This window comes from Cebus imitator, unplaced genomic scaffold (assembly GCF_001604975.1).
Source record: "Cebus imitator isolate Cc_AM_T3 unplaced genomic scaffold, Cebus_imitator-1.0 Scaffold575, whole genome shotgun sequence".
Lineage (NCBI taxonomy): Eukaryota > Metazoa > Chordata > Mammalia > Primates > Cebidae > Cebus > Cebus imitator.
In genome coordinates, this window is record NW_016107890.1 from 712,575 (window position 1) to 732,475 (window position 19,901).

Consider the following 19,901-nt stretch of genomic DNA (forward strand, 5'->3'; position numbering starts at 1 on the left):
TTTTTGTGTATAGAACTTTTCATTTTTATAGATCTGCTGGTCTTTGCTTTACATTTTTTTCCTGTTATTTCTAGTATAGGAAAACTTTCCCCATATAGCAGCTTTATAAATAAATATCCATGTTTCCTTCAAATGTTTCTACTGTTAAAATTTTAAACATTAAAATTTTTAACCAATCTAGAATTCACTTTGGTGTGTGGAATGAAATGAGAAATCAAGGCTTTCATATTTCTAGACATTCATGTCATCACCATTTATTGAATAATTGGTCCCTGCTTAAGGGTTTATAACATGCTTCCTATGGCATAATAGATTCTTATGTAAAATAGCGTCACTTTACGAGTCTCCAAAACAAAATGTCCTAGACAAATTTTTCTTCAAGCAGGTGCTACATTTTATTAATGTGCTACAAGGGCTCCAAAAAGTGACAGAAACATGTGCCCATATAAAATTGGAGGGGTTATACAGCGAGAGACAGAAGGTTTACATAAGCAAGCAGCTGTTTTAAAAAAAATTAGAAAGATTTCATTTTTATTTTACAAAGTCATGAAAATATCATGTCCGTATCAGTTGTGAAAAAGGAATGATGTGGCAGAATGATCCATTATCCTAGGTGTGCATTAATTATACTTTTCAGGTATGTTTTAGAAGCATTTGTCAGTTAATAAAAATAAACCACGCATGCTTCGATAGGGATTATAGTAAACCACCTTCTTGGCCTCTAGGACTCTAAACTCTCCAGGTTCTCTCCTATTTTGTTAGCTGCCTTCTTTCAGTCTTCTTTGCTGGATCTTCTTTCTTGTCCCAAATTCTTTGTGTTGGTGAGCCCCAGGAGTCTCTCTGCGTTCTCTCCGTGGATGACCTCATGCAATCCTCTGGCTGTACATTCCATCTACCTGCTGATGGCCCAACATGTTTCTGTGAGTTTCATGCTCTTCTGGCAATTGCCTACTCAACATCTTCACTTGGAGTCTAATAGACATTTCACACTTAACATGTCTTAAGACTCCTGGTTTCATTCACCAGCTCTTGTTCCTTTCCCAGTCTTCCCCAGTGAAGTAATTAGCACCGTGATCCAACCCGTAGCTTCAGGACAAAAACCGGGGGACCAACGTGGATTCCTCTCTTGGTCTCACCCTTCATACACAACCCATAAGCAAATACTTTATGTCTATCTCCAAGATATATCTGAAATCTACTTCTGATTCTTTCTACCCTTACCACACAAGTACAAGCCTGTCTTTTCCAGATTGAATTACTGAAATAGCCTCTTAACTGTTCTTACTGCTCTATTTTCCCCTCACCCCTACCTTGTCTATTCTCAGCACCAAGACCAAACAGGTCTTTAAAAAAACCATATTAGATCACATCCTCACCTAGTCAAAATAGGCACCACAGGACTTAGGCCCCAAAGTCCTGTTCTACCAGGGCCTGCACAGTCTGCCCTCACGTTACCTCCATCTTCATCTTCCACAGGTCCGCACCGTACTCACTCTGCCTCAGCAACACTGCATTGCTTGCAGTTTCTGGACTACATCAAGCTGGTAGCATGTTGGGGTCTTTGCATTTGTTGTTCCCTCTGCAAGAAATACTGCTCTCCCAGATAGCCACATGGCCCTCTCCTACACTTTATTTAAGTGTCTGTTCCAATGTTACTCCCTCAATGACCTTCCCTGACCGCATTCCCCTTCTATCATTCTCTATTTTATTTGTATTTTTTTTAATTATACTTTACGTTCTGGGGTACATGTGCAGAATGTACGGGCTTGTGACATAGAGATACATGTGCCATGGTGGTTTACCGCACCCATCAACCCGACATCTACATTAGGTATTTCTCCTAATGCTATTCCTCACCTTGCCCTCCACCCGCTGACAGGCCCCAGTGTGTGATCTTCCTCTCCCTGTGTCCACGTGTTCTCACTGTTGAACTCCCACTTGTGAGTGAGAACATGCGGTGTTTAGCTTTCTGTTCTTGTGTTAGTTTGCTGAGAATGATGGTTTCCAGCTTCATCCATGTCCCTGCAAAGAACATGAACTCATCCGTTTTTATGGCTGCATAGTGTTCCATGGTGTATATGTGCCACATTTTCTTTATCCAGTCTATCATTGACAGGCATTTGGGTTGGTTCCAAGTGTTTGCTATTGTGAACAGTGCCACAACAAACATACATGTGCTTGTGTCTTTATAATAGAATGATTTACACTCCCTTGAGTATATACTCAGTGATAGGATTACTGGGCCAAACGGTACTTCTAGTTCTAGATACTTGAGGAATAGCCACACTGTCTTCCACAGTGGTTGAACTCTCACCAACAGTGTAAAAGCATTCCTATTTCTCAATATCCTCTCCAGAGTCTGTTGTCTCCTGACTTTTTAATGATCACCATCCTAACTGGTGTGAGATGGTATCTCATTGTTATTTTGATTAACCCTATTTTAGTTTTATTCGATGCAGACATCATTACCTGACACTATATTATATTAAGGCTTTATTTGTTTGTTGTGCCAACTCCACGAGAATCTAAGCACGAGGAGGGCAGAGCCTTTGTGTCGTTCATGACTGTAACCCTAGTACCTGGCATTTTGCTTGGTATATAGTGGGTGTTCAATAAATACTTGTTAAATGTCGTGATTAAACCTATATTATTTTGAAAATTTTATATCAACATCTTTCTGCCCTGGAACATAGTGTATTTTTCCATTTTCTTGAACTTTAATAAATATATCTCAATATAATTTTGTTCTTTTCTTTGAATATTTGAAAGACATGCATTAAAGCTACTTATAGATTTGTATATATTTTTTCTTGTTACTATGTATGGGCTTTATTTTTTTTTAATCATCTCAAATCTTTTTTAGAAAAGGTAAACTATATATGTACATATGAATATGAATAAATTTAAAAGTTTCTAGCTGATTATTACAATTATATTGGAGTGCTTTTGATTTCTGCCTATCTTACATTCATCCGCTTATGTTTAAACAATTTTCAAATGATTTATTTGGAATTATAGTTTTACAATAACTGTCACAAAATAAGTATCATTTTATCTCTTCTTTGTTAATAGTACATCTTTTGTATCATGTCTTATTGCATTGATCACAACTTTCGGAATAATATTAAACAATATTCTTTTTTGTGCATATTTTAATGGAGATCTCACTAATGTTTTGCTATTAAATATAATGATGGCTACTGGTTTTAATCGAATACTTTTTCTTACATTGAGTAAATATTTTCTCTATTTCTCCTCTTAAATAATATTATCAGGGATTGTTGTTGATTCTTACCAAATACGTTCTAAGCATGTATAGAAGCAAGTCTACTCTTTTGCATTTGACATAATAATTGGATGTATTATGTTAATGGCCTTCCTGTTATTTAACAACTTGTACCTCTCTGAAATTAACTAGGTGACTATGGTGGATTATTCTTTTATATACTACATTTGCAACTTGATAATATTTATTTTGGATGGTTTTCAGCTTCTTCTTCTTTTCTTGAGACGAAGTCTCACTCTGTCAGCCAGGCTGGAGTGCAGGGGTGCAATCACAGCTCACTGCTGCCTCAGTCTCCCCAGGCTCAGATGATTTTCCCCCCTCAGCCTCCTGAGTAGCTTGGACTACAGGTGCATGCCACCACCCCCAGCTAATTTTTGTATTTTTTTTTTTTTAGCCAAACAAAACAAACAAAACAGGCATTCTTGGTTATCAGAACTTTTTTTTTGAAAGAAAGAAAGAGAAAGAGAAAGGGGGAGAGAGAACAGGAGTCTTGCTCTATTGCCCAGGCTAGAATGCAATCTAAAAATAGGTATTAAAATCCTCTTTTATGCCGATAATTGTGCTTAACAGCAGAGACAGGAAGGAATAAGGGAAGAAAATAACAAACAGCCAACCAATATTTCATTTAAGTCTGTGGATTTTTACATTTTTTGTAGAGATGGGGTTTCATCATGCTGCCCAGGCTGGTCTCGAACTCCTAGGCTCAAGTGATCTGTCTGCCTTGACGTCCCAAAGTGTGGGATTACAGGTGTGAGCCACCACAACCAGCCAGTTGTGGGCACCCAGCCAGTTCTCAGTAAGTGCTAAATATTTTAATTCAGAGTTTTCTTGCTGCTCTTTCTTCCTGTTCTTGTCTACCTGTCATTTCACTATTACTACCAATTCTTATTATTCCCAGTAAACAGACAGATAATAGGGAGGAAGCTATTACTTCTCAGCTTCAGAGTCTTGTCTCAAAAGTAAAAATAGCCCTGTAATCTTCTTAATGGGTAAGAAGGAGCAGGTGGTGAATATCTACAGAAAATGGTTCCATCAAGCTGGATTAGTGTTGTGTCACCTTCCAATATAGATAAAAGCCTGTCAAGCCTCCATTTGACATTTGTTAATGGGAGCTACTATTTGTTGAAAGCCTTTGTGTGTGTGTGAGGCACTTTACATCCATTATCTCAGACTTCATCTTAATTCTAGGAATTGGATATTAATATTCCCATTTTATAGATGGAGAAACCAAGGCAGGAAAGGGCTAAATAATTTGAACAGTGCGAATAATTTAACAGTTTAAATGGCTGTTTGTTGGTAGAGCTGGAATTTAAACACAGGGATCACTGGCTCCAAAGCCCACTCTCTTTTCATACAGTGACAAGGCTCACAGGGCAGTGCTCTGAAGAAGCAAGACTTCAGAAGATAACCATGCTGCAACACAGGACGTTATGACTGCTGCGGAAGAGTCGAGCACAATGTTACTGCCATTCAGATTCATTTGGAAAGAGCTGGAGAGCCAATGGGAAGGAGGTGACATAAAACGAGGAGGAGGGCATTTCAGGTGGAGAAGAGTAAGGGCAAAGGCATAGGATCTGAAAGCCTAGGACGTGTTTATGGAAGAAAGGATAATGCTCTTTAGATGGTGGACTGTGTCCATGCTGCTGTGTAATCAAAGATACGGCTGGAAACTTTGAGTTCCTATTGTGAAACCTGAGAGATAGATGAAGGGGTTTGTTTTTAAAAGGTAGGCAGCGGGGAGCCATTGCAGTTTTTTTTTTTGAGACGGAGTCTTGCTCTGTCACCAGGCTGGAGTGCAGTGGCACAATCAGTGAGGTTTCAGCTCACTGAAACCTCCGCCTCCTGGGTTCAAGTGATTCTTCCACCTCAGCCTTCCGAGTAGCTGGGACCACAGGTGCGTGCCACCATGCCCAGCTAATTTTTGTATTTTTAGTAGAGACAGGGTTTCACCATGTTGGCCAGGATGGTCTTGATCTGTTGACCAAGTGATCTGCCCACCTCGGCCTCCCAAAGTGCTGGGATTACAGGCATAAGGCACCGCGCCCAGCCTATGCAGTTTTAAGTAAGTGGCTAACAAGTCAGATTGGGATGGATCATAGTGGGTAAAGATGGGAGAATGACACCCTGATCATGTGACTGTAAACAATGTATCAGGTAATAAAGGGAGCCTGGTTTGAAGAGTGGCAGGAGGAATGAAAAGCAAGGACCTAGTTTAGGATCAGACGCAAGGGCGGATTTACTGCATTTGTGCAGCTAGGATGCTGGGGCACAGGGAATGGCAATCATGGATGCCTTCAAGTCCCTGGGATCCTGAGTCACTGGAAGAAGGGTTCGGCCACTACCCATAGGAGGACCTTGGAAGGCAAGACTGGCTGGTGGAAAAAGAGATGATGAGACACCTAGAGAGAAGGTGGTTGTTTAGAGGATGAGATTTGGAGTCATCTACCTCAAAATGATAACTGATATTGTGGGTGTCATTAATGTCTTTCTTTTTTTTTTTTTTTTTTGAGACAGAGTCCCACTCTGATGCCCAGGCTAAGTGCAGTGTCCAGATCTCGGCTCACTACAACCTCTGCCGCCTCCTGGGTTCAAGCAATTCTCCTGTCTCAGCCTCCTGAGTAGCTGGGACTACAGGTACATGCCACCACGTCTGGCTAATTTTTGCAATTTTAGTAGAGTCGGGGGTTTCACCATATTGGTCAGGCTGGTCTCGAACTCCTGACCTCAGGTGATCCATCCGCCCTCTTCGGCCTTCCAGACTGCTGGGATTACAGGCATGCGCCTCCGTGCCCGGTAATTAATGTCTTTTAAGAGAGCAATTTTAGTAAACATCGAAGAGCTGAAGCCAGGCAGAAATTCTCAATCCTAGTTACACATCAAAACCACCTCTGTATCTTAAAAACCACAACTGTTGAATCAGAATCCCCAAAGCAGAAGACCAGACCCCTCTATCATTTAATATCACCACAGGGGATCTGCTGGGCAGCCAGAGTTGAGCACCACTGGGGAAAAGGTAGAAAGTTTGCTGTGAGAAAGCAAGAGTGAGACAGCCTCTTACCTAGCCCAGAAGAGCGATGTGCCGTCTGGGTTTCCCTTCAGGTTTCCTCTTTCATATCCTTCAAGCACCTCTTTGTTTTGCAGATTCAATTGATACCTTGTTAATACTTTTTACTGAGAGCCTTCTGGTCGCTTTAGCAGGCATTCATCTCCTCTTCCCATAGACCGGTAAAAAAAAAAAAAAATCAGAGGGTGGTAGAGCTAGAAGGAAACATGTTTTAGCTTTCTTTAGCATCGGATACCTTTCGGAAGATGAAATCTTACATGTAATCCCGATGCGTAAACAGACCAAAGCAGAACCATTCTGAGAGAACCACAGCCCAGAACCCACTTACTCCCCCACTTGCCCCAAGCAAGGACTTCAGAGAGTCCTTCCAGATCTCAGGATCTTTCTCTCATAGGTTCAGTGCAACCTCCTCTCTTTCAGGTAAGGACATTGAGATTTTTGAGTGGTGAAATAATCGATCTTTGGTGGCATAATTAGGTTAAGTCTCCTAAATCCTTATGCAGTTTTCCTTCCTTCACAGGGTGTTGTCTCTCCCTCTGCCAGTCTGACATCTCCCTAAAATTCACTCTCCATTCCGACAGAGAAAGGTACGCAGGGAATCAAATTACCCACAGCAGCCTTGGTACAAGGTTAAGTGAGGGAAGAGGCTGCAACTCCTGACTGCCCTGAATTATGTGGTTTATCTACAGGGATCTCATTTATCTCTCTGCTCCAGTTTCAGCTCTCTCTGGTAATTCTGAGTGGCCTGTAAAATCGTTATCTGGCCAATGCAGGGAGATAAAAAGGCTTGTTAGTTTTAAAGGGAACGTGTCAGTGACTGAAGTTTTATCAGCAGGATGAGCATGGAAAAACGTTTTTCCTTATACCGATCTGAGGAAAAAGTAATGAGACCTAAGGCATTATAATTGAAAATGAGAACTGTTAAGTATCTTTTTTGCATATTTTATGTGACTGTCAAGGGAGGCTACTATGAGGCATATTTGGCCCTAAAATACTTTTGACATCTCCTATACTCCCTAGTTGTCCCAAAGCTTTTTCCTGGCTGCCTGTAACTCTTTGGGAATGTTTGTCACAATAGAAGGAACCACAACTTCTAAAGAGGCTAAGATAAATTTCTGACGTGAGGATACTTAACTTTGAATTCTTATATTTGAGAAAAAAATTGTTCAAAGACTTGAAAGATTCTTCCTAAATAATGGCATTTAGGAGATTTAACCTCTTTTCTCATACATGCTATACTCCTGAACAGTGTGCCTTTGCTGAGGTTGCATTCATTGTTAATATTTCGCTGTATAATCACAGGTCTAGGTGGGATCGTAGAAAGCTAGTCCATTGCCTTGTTACTATGCAGGCACATATTTCAATCACAGAAGACTGTGTTCATCTTTTTTTTAAGGAGACATTGAGCAAGGTTTTCCTTGTATTAATGCCAGACGATTCTGCAGGTTGCTGTTTAGCTCACAACTTCTTGTTCAGGTCTCAAGAAGAGAGTCATTATTACCTCCAAATCATCTTCCAGCACCCTGCAACAAGACTCATTTCTTTCATTTCTGGTATCATTGCAAATTTTCTTCATCCGTCCATGTGAGGGGACCATGCTGTAACTACAGCCCTCTGTAATTCATGGTGTAAGTCAGCAGCAACATTGGCAGGATAGAAATCTTTTCCCCGAGTGGCTATTAGTAAAACTCATGAGTAGCCCTTCATTCTTGGCACGTGGTTGAGTTTAGGAATCTAACTCAGATTCATTCACATAGCAGTACTAAAAAATAAAATTGGAAGTTCAATAAACGAATAACTCTGTTAAGATATTCATTCTTTAATATCTGAAAATTCATATTTAACAGAAGACTGCACTTACCTGGCTGTTTACATTTTCTCCCTGCATCTCCCTCCTTTTTCCTTTGATTTATGTCAGTAGCCAAAGCAATTGTGGATTGAAATACATGTGTATTGACCTCCAGATTCCAGGCTTTGCCCCGCCTGCCTCTCTCCACTGCCTTTGGCTACTCCTTGTCCTACTCCATCTTCTAGGCTCGCAGTCACTTAGCCCTGTGTATTGAAAAGAAGCTCACCCAGGCTGTGCATAGTTTCCCGGTGGCTGTGGCTAAAGGTATATGATCATGGTAATGGTACATGCCTTAGATTTACATAGACTTCCCAGCATTTTCCCTTTTATCATCTCCATAGAGGACAAGGTTTAAATCCACAAACAGCAACTCCCTTCACCAAGAGGCTAGGTGAGCACTTTAAAGAGTGCTTGAACACAGTATTTTCCAATATTCCCAGGGGAAGAGTATTACCTGGGCACTTGTTAAACATTCAGATTCCTGGATCCCAAATAGACCCACTATAAATATGAATGCTCAGAGTAAGGTCCTGGGATCTACATTTATATCAACAGCCCTGGAGAATTCATATCACAACACAAGGTTAGAAAGCATTCTGCTAGAAAGACGCTTATTGCTCTCACAGGCTCAGTGCCAGCAGCTCTGGAAGGACTCAGTGACCAAAGTGCTGGGCATTTATATGGTGCCAGATTTGTAGCATCAGATGTATATCAATAGCAGGATGTAAGGGGAGGCTGGGTGCTAGAGATTCTACTCAGACTACTTTCCTGATCCTAGAGAGGTGCTGCAGGTGGCAGTGAATCCTAAGGGACTGCAGAGCTAAGTGGAAGGAACAGGGGGTCTTCTGATAACAGCACCTGCGCCCTCTTAATTGGCTTGGCCCAGACCTGGTGTAGTCTGACCCAGGTTTGCAGCTTGGATGTGTTCTTTTTCCCAGGGCCGTTGCCTGGTCCGTTAGTGTAGCAGTGTACAGAGTATCTGGTTCCCAGAGAGTCTTCCCTGCCCTAAACCAGAGTCTTGGAGAAAAGAACATGGGGATGGACCAGCCTGGAGTAAAGGGGCAGGTAGGAGGTGAAGTTATGGAAACTGCAACTAGGAAGCTTGTACATTTCTGGGGCTATGTAACTCAGCCAGGCGCTAGGATTCAACATAGTACTTTCATTTATACTAATTAACCTTACTGAGGGATAAGAGTTCTTTTTCCATACCTCAAACTTTAGTTTCCCTTAGTGGTAGTAAGTGTAGAGCTAAATTCAACATAAGATCTTAGATTTTTGGCCAGGCATAGTGGCTCACGACTGTAATTTCAGCACTTCGGGAGGCCCAGGAGGGAGGAACACTTGGGGTCAGGAGTTCAATGAGACCAGCCTGGCCAACACAGTAAAATCCCATTTCTATTTTATTTTAAAAAAAACAAAACAAAAACAAAAACAAAACTTAGATTTTCAATGATCTTGCACCTTTTTTACTTTTAGAGGATAAATGATCATTGAATTAAAACAAAAGTTAGTTTTCAGTTATAAATCATTACTGTGTATTTTATGCCTAATAATTATGTCACTCTGGAATTGATGAATTTGAAGAAACATGGAAAATTATATTGGCTATGGCTGTGAATCTAGTGATGTGAAGATGTTGGATTTATATATGTTAATTTGATTCATATTCAAGTCAAAACACGCATATTTTTAATCAGCAAATGGTTTAATATGCTTTCCATACTTGTAAAAAATGAAAAGTACTGAGAGCTATTTTTTGCCTTGTCATTCATTCTGTCAACACTACTTATTATGAATGTGGTGCATTTGGGTACAAGGCAGAGTTACAAAAGCAATAGAAAATATGTCCCTTTGGTAGCAGAAGACAGAATAAACACAATTTTTTCTCACTTTATGCTTTGAGGAGTGTTTCTGTAGAATCATGTGTGTCATTTGAACTTTTAAGACTCAAGATCTCATAAATATTAAATTCGGAGCTGATTTATAACCATTTTGTTGGACCTTCCATTGCCATTTTTATTAGTCATTCATTCATTCATTTTTTATAAAATAATATTATTCACTTAGCATGTGTGAAATACAAGGCAGCATGCTACAAAGAAAACTTGATCCTTGACCTCAAAGGGTTTACTGATTACTGGAAAAGGTAGCTGACTATTAAAATGAAAACTTGGGTGGTCAGCTTGGAGGGCAGCTGTGTTCTCTCACTGCCACAGCCCAGCTCACCTCAGCTGTGTTGGATTCTCATGTGAGGCTTGAGAGGGGCTAGCGCCTCCTGTAAAAGAACAGAAGTGAAGGTGGGCTGACTTCTGCCCAAGATAGTGTTCTGGACAGTCTCCCAGCTTCCTGAGCTGCTTCTCTAGAGCTTCATTGTACCTGCTTCCAATTAGCCCAGAAACTGGTTTCAAGCTAATCCCATAACCTCCATGACTCTCTCAATAAGATATTAGTAAAATTATTACATAACTTTGTCAGAGTTAATTTACAGGTTAAATCTGATTTCTGCTCTCAACAGCTTTTGTTGGGCTGTTAACAATCCGTTAGTGAACAATTCAGTTTACTAGGGAAGCAGCTCTCTGTTTAAAGGGATGCTTGGATAAATCCCTCAGCAAAGTAGATCCTTTTATAAGTGGTAATATCTTAATTAATTTTTACAATTATATTAGATTTTCTTTTGATTTTCCTTTAGATTGGAGGGTTCATGATTCTACTTACGTCAGATTCATGAAGCAGCTGTGGTTGCACTTACCTGGCAGCAGTCATGAATCTGACTGCTCTAGGTATCTCATATAAGTGGAATCATACAATATTTGTTCCTTTGTGTCTGGCCTATTTCACTTAGCATAGTGTTTTTGAGGTCCATCCATGTTGTAGCAATATCAGAATCCTGTTCCTTTTTAAGGATGAATGAAGTTCCATTGCATCTGTATATCACATTTTGTTTATCCATGCAAACAAAATGTGAAATATGTTGATGGCCAGTTGGGTTCTTTCCACCTTTTGGCTATTGTGTTGCTATGAGCATTGGTATACAAACAGGCATCTGTTTGGGCCCCTGCTTTTAATTCTTTGGGATATAGGCCTAGGAGTAGAATTGCTGGATCATATGATAATTCTATGGTTAATACTATAAAAAACCACCAAACTGTTTTCCACAGCAGGTGCACCATTGTGTTTAAGTTTAAAATTTTTTTTTTTTTTTGAGACAGAGTTTCTCTCTTGTTGCCCAGGCTATAGTGCAATGGAACCATCTCGGCTCACCACAACCTCCGCCTCCTGGGTTCAAGCCATTCTCCTGCCTCAGCCTCCCGCGTAGCTGGGATTACAGTCATGCGCCACCGCATCCAGCCAATCTTGTATTTTTAGTAGAAATTGGGTTTCTTCATGTTGGTCAGGCTGGTCTCAAACTGCTGACCTCGGGTGATCTGCCAAACTTATTCTCTCAGTCATTCAAATAAATGATTCAGATAGAAGGTATTAAGTCTTGGTTAATTTGACTAATTTTTTTATTCCTATTAACTGCACTTAGTAAATGCTACTAGTACAGAAAAAAAAATGAAAAAATAAAAAGGAATTGGAAGAGGTGTTTTTTCACAATCCCATTCTGAATATTTATCATATGCACATCACACTTTGTTGGAACTGTAGCACTGAATCCGTTCTAACCCATGTTCTTCTGTTTGTCTATTTTTTCCAGGTACAATCTTAGGGCAGGAACCATGGAAACAGGTACATTAACAGGAGATGTGTTCAGATTTTGTTGTTGAATCAATTGATTCTTTATAATAAACCTAAATGAGTATCTGATTAATCTGCTAATATCTATTCGTGTTTCTGGACATTAAATTCAATGTTCCAGCAATTATAGTTCCAACAGAAAGGCATATATCACAGAAGCAAAGCTTTTAGAAGGTAAAAAACCAAATGGTGACAGGAGAAATTATTGGATATGATTAGCATGTCCAGTGTTAAATGGGGCAGATTTTATAAGGAGTTGAATTATGCTTAACTCTGCAAAATACTTAGATTTTGGTGACAGATGGAAGGGTGGAGTTTGTGACTAGAAAATGGCATTCTGAAATTGTTTGGAGGTAGGAATGTAAGGGAACTTGCAAGCATTTTTGAAACAGGCCAGGTGCAGTGGCTCACATCTGTAATCCCAGCACTCTGGAAGGCTGAGGCGGGTGGATCACCTGAGGTCAGGGGTTCGAGACCTGCCTGGTCAACATGGTGAAACCCCTTCTCTACTAAAAATACAAAATTAGCTGGGTATGGTGGCATAGGCCTGTAGTCCCAGCTACTTGGGAGGCTGAGATAGGAGAATCACTTGAACCCAGAAGGTAGAGGTTGCAGTGCCTGTGACCAGGTCGCAAGTAGACTACATCAGGCTGCTGCTGAAGTCACAAGAGTATACCCATGCATTAACAGCTATGGACAAGGCCACAGGCCTGCTGTTTGCCTACCCTGGCAGGGTGGCCGACCAATAGCACACCATCAGGGCCCTGAAACACTTATGCTCCCTGTATGGTTGCCCTTTGTCCATTGAGAGTGACAGAGGAACACATTTCACTGGACAACAGGTACAACAATGAGCAACACAAATGAACGTAAAGTGGGGATTCCATGTGCCACACAGCCCACAAGCTGCAGGTATGATTGAGCAATGTAACAGGCTGTTGAAGAATGGGTTATGCTTGCATGTCACACCCCCATCTTTGTGGGGCTAGAGTTCCAGGCTGGACCTGGTGCTTCAAACCTTGAATGGACAGCTATGGAAAGGTGGTCCAGCCTCAGTGGAGGCTTTGTTACACTAGGCTGGCACACCCATTCAGTTGTGGATACATACCAAGAATGACCTCCTCCGATCAGGTATGGGGATGAAAGGTAACCTGTTGTTGGCAGCCCCAACACCCCTGAAAACAGGGGAATAGAAAACCTGGCTGTGGCCATGGACCCTCCAGGTCCCTCACTGTGGGTGGTTGGCCATCGTGGCTCCCTGTGGGGAGGGCCTACAATATGACTCACATGTCACTCCTTGGGTGTTCAATACATGGCCCCCACGGTTGAATGTTCATAGGGGAACAGCCAGGGAAGAAACCCTCCTCCAGGGGACATATGTACTGTCTATGGGGCCTATCAGGAGCTCTCCCATGACTTTGGCATGGATACAGGACTCAAAGGAACCACAGGGAGCTGAGAAAGGATGGTACCATCGCCCAGAGCAAATGCCCTTGGTGGCTGCATTATTATCCAGGGATGAAAGGTTAGCCTATGTTTTGTGGAGGAATGTGATTTACCTCTCTTAGTACCTGTGCCTGCTCTATTATTTCAACCATAGGTTAACATGCTCCAACTACATTGTGGACTGGGCCCACACCTATGCTGAGGTGACCGATGTTTCCATCTGCTGGATCTGCACTGCCCTTCCAGCAGCAGCTGCAGATGGCATGCCTTGGCACACACATTCAGCATCTGCAGAGAATTGGACATGGCTGGAGACCTGGGGTCCCTTGGCTGATACCTGTAATGCAACATGTCAAGCGTTGGACAAAGGACACCGTAAGACGCACAGCACATCTGCCGCCTGGCAGACCTTTTGTGTTTATGATGAATGGGGCTGGCTAGTGGGGGAATGTGTAGTACCCAAAGCTCAGGTACTGTGGTGCATAGAGCAACACTGGAGCAACACTCCCGTGAAATGGGTACCTGTCATGGCCTGTGCAAACAACACATGTCACCACACTTAGGGTATGGTGGTATGGTGAAACAAGCGGCCCCAAGGTTGGGCCCCAATAGATTTTGTGCCCCCCTGGGATTTGATGGGTCTTTGGAGACAAGGGTGGCCTTAACTACCAGCAAACTGGACTGGATGTTGTACCTGGGGGTGGCCTTATGTACCTGCCACTGTTCTCCCTACGTTGCCCAGATGGCCCGCATAACTGGGAGGTGCTATGCTCTCGGTTTGTGCAAGTGTGATGAGCCCCCTGGTGGTTTTACCTCTTGGAAATGACTATCCCTGGAGCAGGTGTCATAACTGCAGAAGCACAAGTTACTGCTCTTATGAAGCACACCACCTGGGCTCTGAATTACACTCTAGTGGTCCTCCTTCTGTTAACAGATGAGGTTGATCAGATCAGAAATGTGGTATTACAAAACTGAATGGCCTCAGACATAGGAAATGCTGCCCAAGGAGGCACCTGTGCTCTTTTGCAGGCGATCGGTCAGGGTGATAGGAAAAATTACAGGAGAGACGCAAACCTTCTTAGAAGGCCAGGAGGTTTTGCAAAGCTTTGGGGAAGAATGAGCTGAAGGCAGCTGTTCTTACCCTGAGGCAAATGGCAAAGTGCAGATCACAAGGGAGTACAAGGAATTTATCTAGATGTTTGTTTACCTATTTCTCTGGAAACCAACCTTTGATCATTTGCACACAGGACTGCCCCCTACTTGGGGGGGACGTCTGACAAAGTTAATTACCCATAAGTTGTGTTTGCTCCAAGTTTTTGTCATTAAATCTGTACTAAATAAACGTGAATGTCTCTGGCTTATCAGGGCCGCACTTCCTCATTGGCAGGCTAAACTGTGGGGTCCCCTAGCTGCACTCACAGGCAAAAATACCTGTGTCTGCATACTCCTTTCATCCATTGCTTGGCCAGAGTTTGCAGGACAGATTTGGCACCCTTTTAGGCACACAATATTGTACCTTTATCCCTGACGATTGGTAGAACATAAAAGCAGTCCGGCAAGGGGTCTTATGGCAGATTAAGGTGGTCGAGAGCCTTACTGATGCTTCCCTGCAGAAATGGTGGGCATCCCTAGGCTCTGGCCTATGCTGGGCCCTGATAGTCATAAGTAGCATAGCTGGAATCCTAATGGTAAGGCATTGCTGTCTGTATTGTTGTCAGTTATGGATTCAGGGATCTTCCCTATGGACACATGTCCCTGCTGGAGGATGCCCTAGGCCTGGGGGGTGGAGTGTAAGGGAAATGGCTGTGCTTTAGTCAGGAGTAGGCTTAGGCAGCCTTCCAGTGCAGCATGATTCAGCAGGTTTGGAGTGCAGGTGCACAACTCCACATATTCTGTAACCACACCACATGAGGCACATTAGGCGATCACCCATGTGAGCTCCTGCTGGGCTCGGAGCCACTGCTATCTGCAAAATATATAATTACCCTGCTGATGCTGTACATATGGCTCACTCATGCCCAAAGAGAAAACAAAGCCATGTTGAAACTGTCGATGATTCCTTGAGTGTTTTTCCAGCTACCCACCACTCGCCAGCTGATTCCCCTTAGACTTCAGTTAGAACCTGACAGCTAGCTTATGAGACCTTGGACCTCAGTTAGAACCTGACAGCTCGCTTGTGGAACCAGAGGAAGGGCAGAAAAATCAGGAGGCTCACAGAGGTCTCAAGGGAAGCTTCAGGCTTGTCCAGGGGCTGCAAGAAACAAATTTCAGGTGGCTTTTAGTCTCTTTCTCTGTTCCACTCAGTATCAGGAAGTAAGCTTCTAATTGGCTGAACTTGTGTTATGTGCCTGGCCCCTGGCAAGGTAACATCAGGGCCTAGTGCCTTGATCCACACAGGCATAGCTATGTCCAAAGCAGGTGGAAGTTTGTGCTATTACCAGAAGAAGGTGGAATGGCAGAGTTAAAAAAAAAAAATCAATTACTGCTCTGTCATATTGTGTGAAAGACAGAATTCATTTTATTGTACAAACAATTTTAATTTCTAAAAGTGAAACAACTGTGCTCTGCATATGCTTGTTCAATCATAATTATAAGACAGATATGCCCTCTTTTATGTTCTTCTGGGGATCTGAAAACTGGTCTTCTTCAGTAGGTATGTGTGGGCGCAGGCAAGAGGGCCACAGTGGGTGGTAAATCCCGAGGAATCAGTTAATTGTTTCGTTAGAGAAATAGACCATTTAATTGCTCACTTTTCAACTAAAGAACAGAAGGTAAAATATTTAATTCATTAACTATAACAAAAATATAGTTTAATTTTATATAATAGCTAACTAAAAGGTATTTTAAGTTGACCTCATTTCATAAAGGATTTGAGGTGAGGTGACCTTTTGTTTTAATCAAGGTTCTTTGATTTGCCAATTTGAGATACTCACTTCAAAGTAGCTAAAGCCCACATGGGATGTGATGAATGATTCTATTTAAAAATCTCATAGACCTCAAAGACAGAGTACTCTTAAAATCTAGAAGCATGCCTTTAGCAGGGATGGGGGCCTTTCAGAGCACAAAATGTACAACCATTCACAGCGCCCAGGCTGTCAGAGACTGCCATGGTTTTTCTCTGTTTAGGCTTCCTTCCTCTTTCTGCAGAGGGTGAGGGAGAGTCTTGGCTTCCTCCAGGAAATGCAGGCCCACCCCAGCTCTCAGGTAAATATTGCCTGCATTTCAGCCAGGTACAGGGTTCCTTTTGTTACTGAGAGAGACAGACTCTCAGGTTGGCTCAGCCTGAATCTGCCGGGACCCCATCAACTGTGAAGTACAAACGTGGCTGGAGGTGGGGAGCACCTTGTGGTTGAGAAGGTCTGAGAGAAAGGGGTGGGTATGATCTGTCAGACACCCTAAAAGTTTTCCCTGTATTGTTTGAGACAGAAACAGCTGGGGAAGAGGGGTGGGGGTGGGGGTGGTGTGGGGAATAGAAAAAAACGTGACACTGAGAGAAATGCAGAAACGGTGGTGGTGATTCAAGAAGAGAAAATCAATAAAGGCTTGAGGGAGAGCCTCAAAAGGTGTTTAAGTCAGGATACTTTCTGCTGTATGAAACGGGAAACCTCTGTCAAAGTGTCTTAACCAAGAAATTTGTCTCAACCAATAGGAAGTTGTGAGGTAAAGCGACCTTCAAGGCTGGCTAAGTCAGCCATACGACAAAGGCTGGAAGGCTCCGCTTCTTTTCTTCCTTCTACTCTGCCATGCTTGGTGTGGTCTTTGTCATCAGGCTGCAGAGGATCCAAGGCATCACATCCAAACCCAAGGCCAAGAGTGAAAGGGACCATCTCTTAGATGCAAGGAAACCTCTAGCAGATTCTTCTCATGGCTCGTTCACCAGAATTGGGTCACCTGCTTATTCCTGAGCCGCGCCTGAGCGAGAGGAATGGGACTGCCAGGTGTGATGCAGAGGGCAGGTCTTCCCAGAGCAGGTGGCTGCTTTAACAGGGGGGCACTGAACACAGCTGGGGTTCTGAGAGGAAGGTGGCAGGAGGGGTGGGGAGGCAACCGGCAGGTCAGCAACAGAGAAGAAAAACAGTATTAGAGCAGAAAGGCAGGCAATGACAGAGCCGAGAGGAGGGAGGCAGGAAGGTGGGCGCGAACAGTTAAGTTCAGGTGGAGACAGACAAGCTCGTTCAGTGTCTTAGCTTAAAACATTGCTGTCATATCTTGCTCTTCAGCCAGGCAACTATTAGAAGAACATGCTTTACCCGTTTTCACTGCCACTTGAAAGGCTGATTAACTTTTCCATAGTTAAGCTTATTAGCCATTTTTCAACTTCAGAGTTTTAAGGGAGGTGGCCTTAGTAGTATTCCGACAGAAAATTCCTCTCCTTTTCTCCTTAAAATAGATCAGCATTTATTGAGTTGTGAAGGAGTCATGTGAAATAAATATGATTACTTAGTTGCTTTCTTACATCTTTATTTATAATTTTATCTTCTTAATTGTAAAAGCAATATAACCATACTTAAAAATTGCAAACCAGAAACAAGAACACAAAATCACCCACAATCTCATAACTGTTATTATTTGGTAAATATTAACTCTTAATCTTTTTCATAAAATTGCATACCATTTTGTAGTTTGCTTTATTTTTCAAAACAGGTATGTCATATACATGGTACAGATTTCAAAAACAAACTAAAGGAGTTATTTAAAAATAAAGCAGGTCTCCTTCCCATCAATATCTTTAGTCCCCCAGTTTGCACCCCCATTCCACTTTAATCTGCTGTTATCAGTTTATTTTGTTTTCTTTCATAGATAGCCTACCTATTAGCAAGGAAATATGTGTATGTATCTTCTTTTGCCAACACACTATCTTTTTACAAAATGACAGCCTACTGTGTACACTGTTTTTGTCTCTTGCTTTTAAAATTTAACAATATTACTTGGAAATAATTCTACATATAGTGCCTATAAAATTTAACATTACAATGTATTCACACATTGCCATGTACTCTATAAGTAGTATCTTCAAGAGCTGTAAAAAGTTTGAGCAAATGACTCATTCATTCCTTTAAAAAATACCTGCCAAGCACCTGCAATATCTGCAGAGTTCTGGTGATTCTAAGATTACTGAGAATTAGGCCACATCCTAGAAGGAGTCACAGCAGATTGGGAGACAGGTAGGTAAACAAGTTCTTACAGGCAGCCTGTAAGTGCCAGGATGGAAAAACACGGGGTGTTGAGGGAACAAAGGAGGAGCCTCCGAGACATTGAACAAAAGTAGTGAAGAATAAGAGGAATCAGCTCACACACAAGGGACAATACCCCAGGTAGAAACTCAAAGTGACATGTGCAGAGGCACAGAATGTGAAGGGACATTGTGGTCCAAGTAACTACAAGGAATTGGATATCACCCCTACTCTTTGATCTTTAATTTCTGGGAAAGTCTTCAATATAAATAATGCTATGATAAACACCTTGCAGTATATAACTTTTTCCATCTGCTAGGGTATTTCTTTGGGTAGATTCCCAGAAGATGGATGGCTGAGTCAAAATGTAGGAGCACTCTGACCTGCTACGTACAGCCAAAATGCTTTCCAGATGGACATATTGTTTCATAAGGACAGCAACAACTATGTGCCAACCAGTGCTCATTGTTTTTGTATCTTTATTAGATTTAATGTATACTTCTTTTATTACTAGAATATTAATTTCCCCATATTATTTTGATTTCTTCTATGATTTGTTTTCTGTTTGTACTCCATCACTTTGATTCTACATTTTACTTTAGCTCTATGAGCCTTACTTATAATACAGATATTCAGATTTTTATTTTTCATGCTTGCTGCCAATTTTTTTCCTGGTCTAGCTTACACTAAAAAAACCCGACATGTGTAAGTGTTTAAGATATTACCCAATCGTATCTATTGATTATTTCCTTCTATTGTCTCTAAGTTGAGAAATACTTCTATTCAGAGGTTTGACAAATATTTTTTCTTCTGCTCTGCTTTAAAATGTATTTAACTCTTTAATCCTCCTAGAGTTTATTTTGGATATATGAAATGACATGAGGATTCAGTTAGTTCCCCCTCCCTCCAAATTACCAATTAGTTATCTTACCTTTCCCTTCTCCACTGATTTTTCTTTTTAAGACTTTATTTTCTTAGCAGTTCTGGTTTCACAGCAAAATGGAAAGGAAGACTGCTTACTGTATGGTTCCTTATATACGGCATTCTGAAAAAGGCAAAACTATGGAGACAGGGAGACAGTAAAACTTCAGTGGTTGCCAGGGACTGGGGGGAGGAAGGGATTGAATAGGTGGTGTAGAGAGGACTTTTAGGTCAGTGAAAATACTCTGTATGATACTATAAGGGTAGATATATGTTATTCTATATTTGTCCAACTGTATAGAATATACAACCCCAAGAGTGAACCCTAATGTAAACCATGGACTTTGGTGATACTATGTCAATGTAGGTTCACTATTTGTAGCAAAAGTGCTACTCTGGTTGAGGAGGTTGATAATGGGGGAG

The 19,901-nt window shown here is 41.7% G+C and overlaps 1 long non-coding RNA gene across 1 annotated transcript; it reads right to left on the reverse strand.

The window, feature by feature from the left end:
* Positions 1–507: 507 nt before the first annotated feature.
* LOC108294350 lies at positions 508–10,667 on the reverse strand. Its single transcript, XR_005197931.1, has 4 exons — positions 10,426–10,667; positions 8,212–8,402; positions 6,345–6,544; positions 508–896 (listed from the first exon to the last, which is right to left on the reverse strand). It is a non-coding gene; the product is annotated as an uncharacterized LOC108294350 (long non-coding RNA).
* Positions 10,668–19,901: the final 9,234 nt, after the last annotated feature.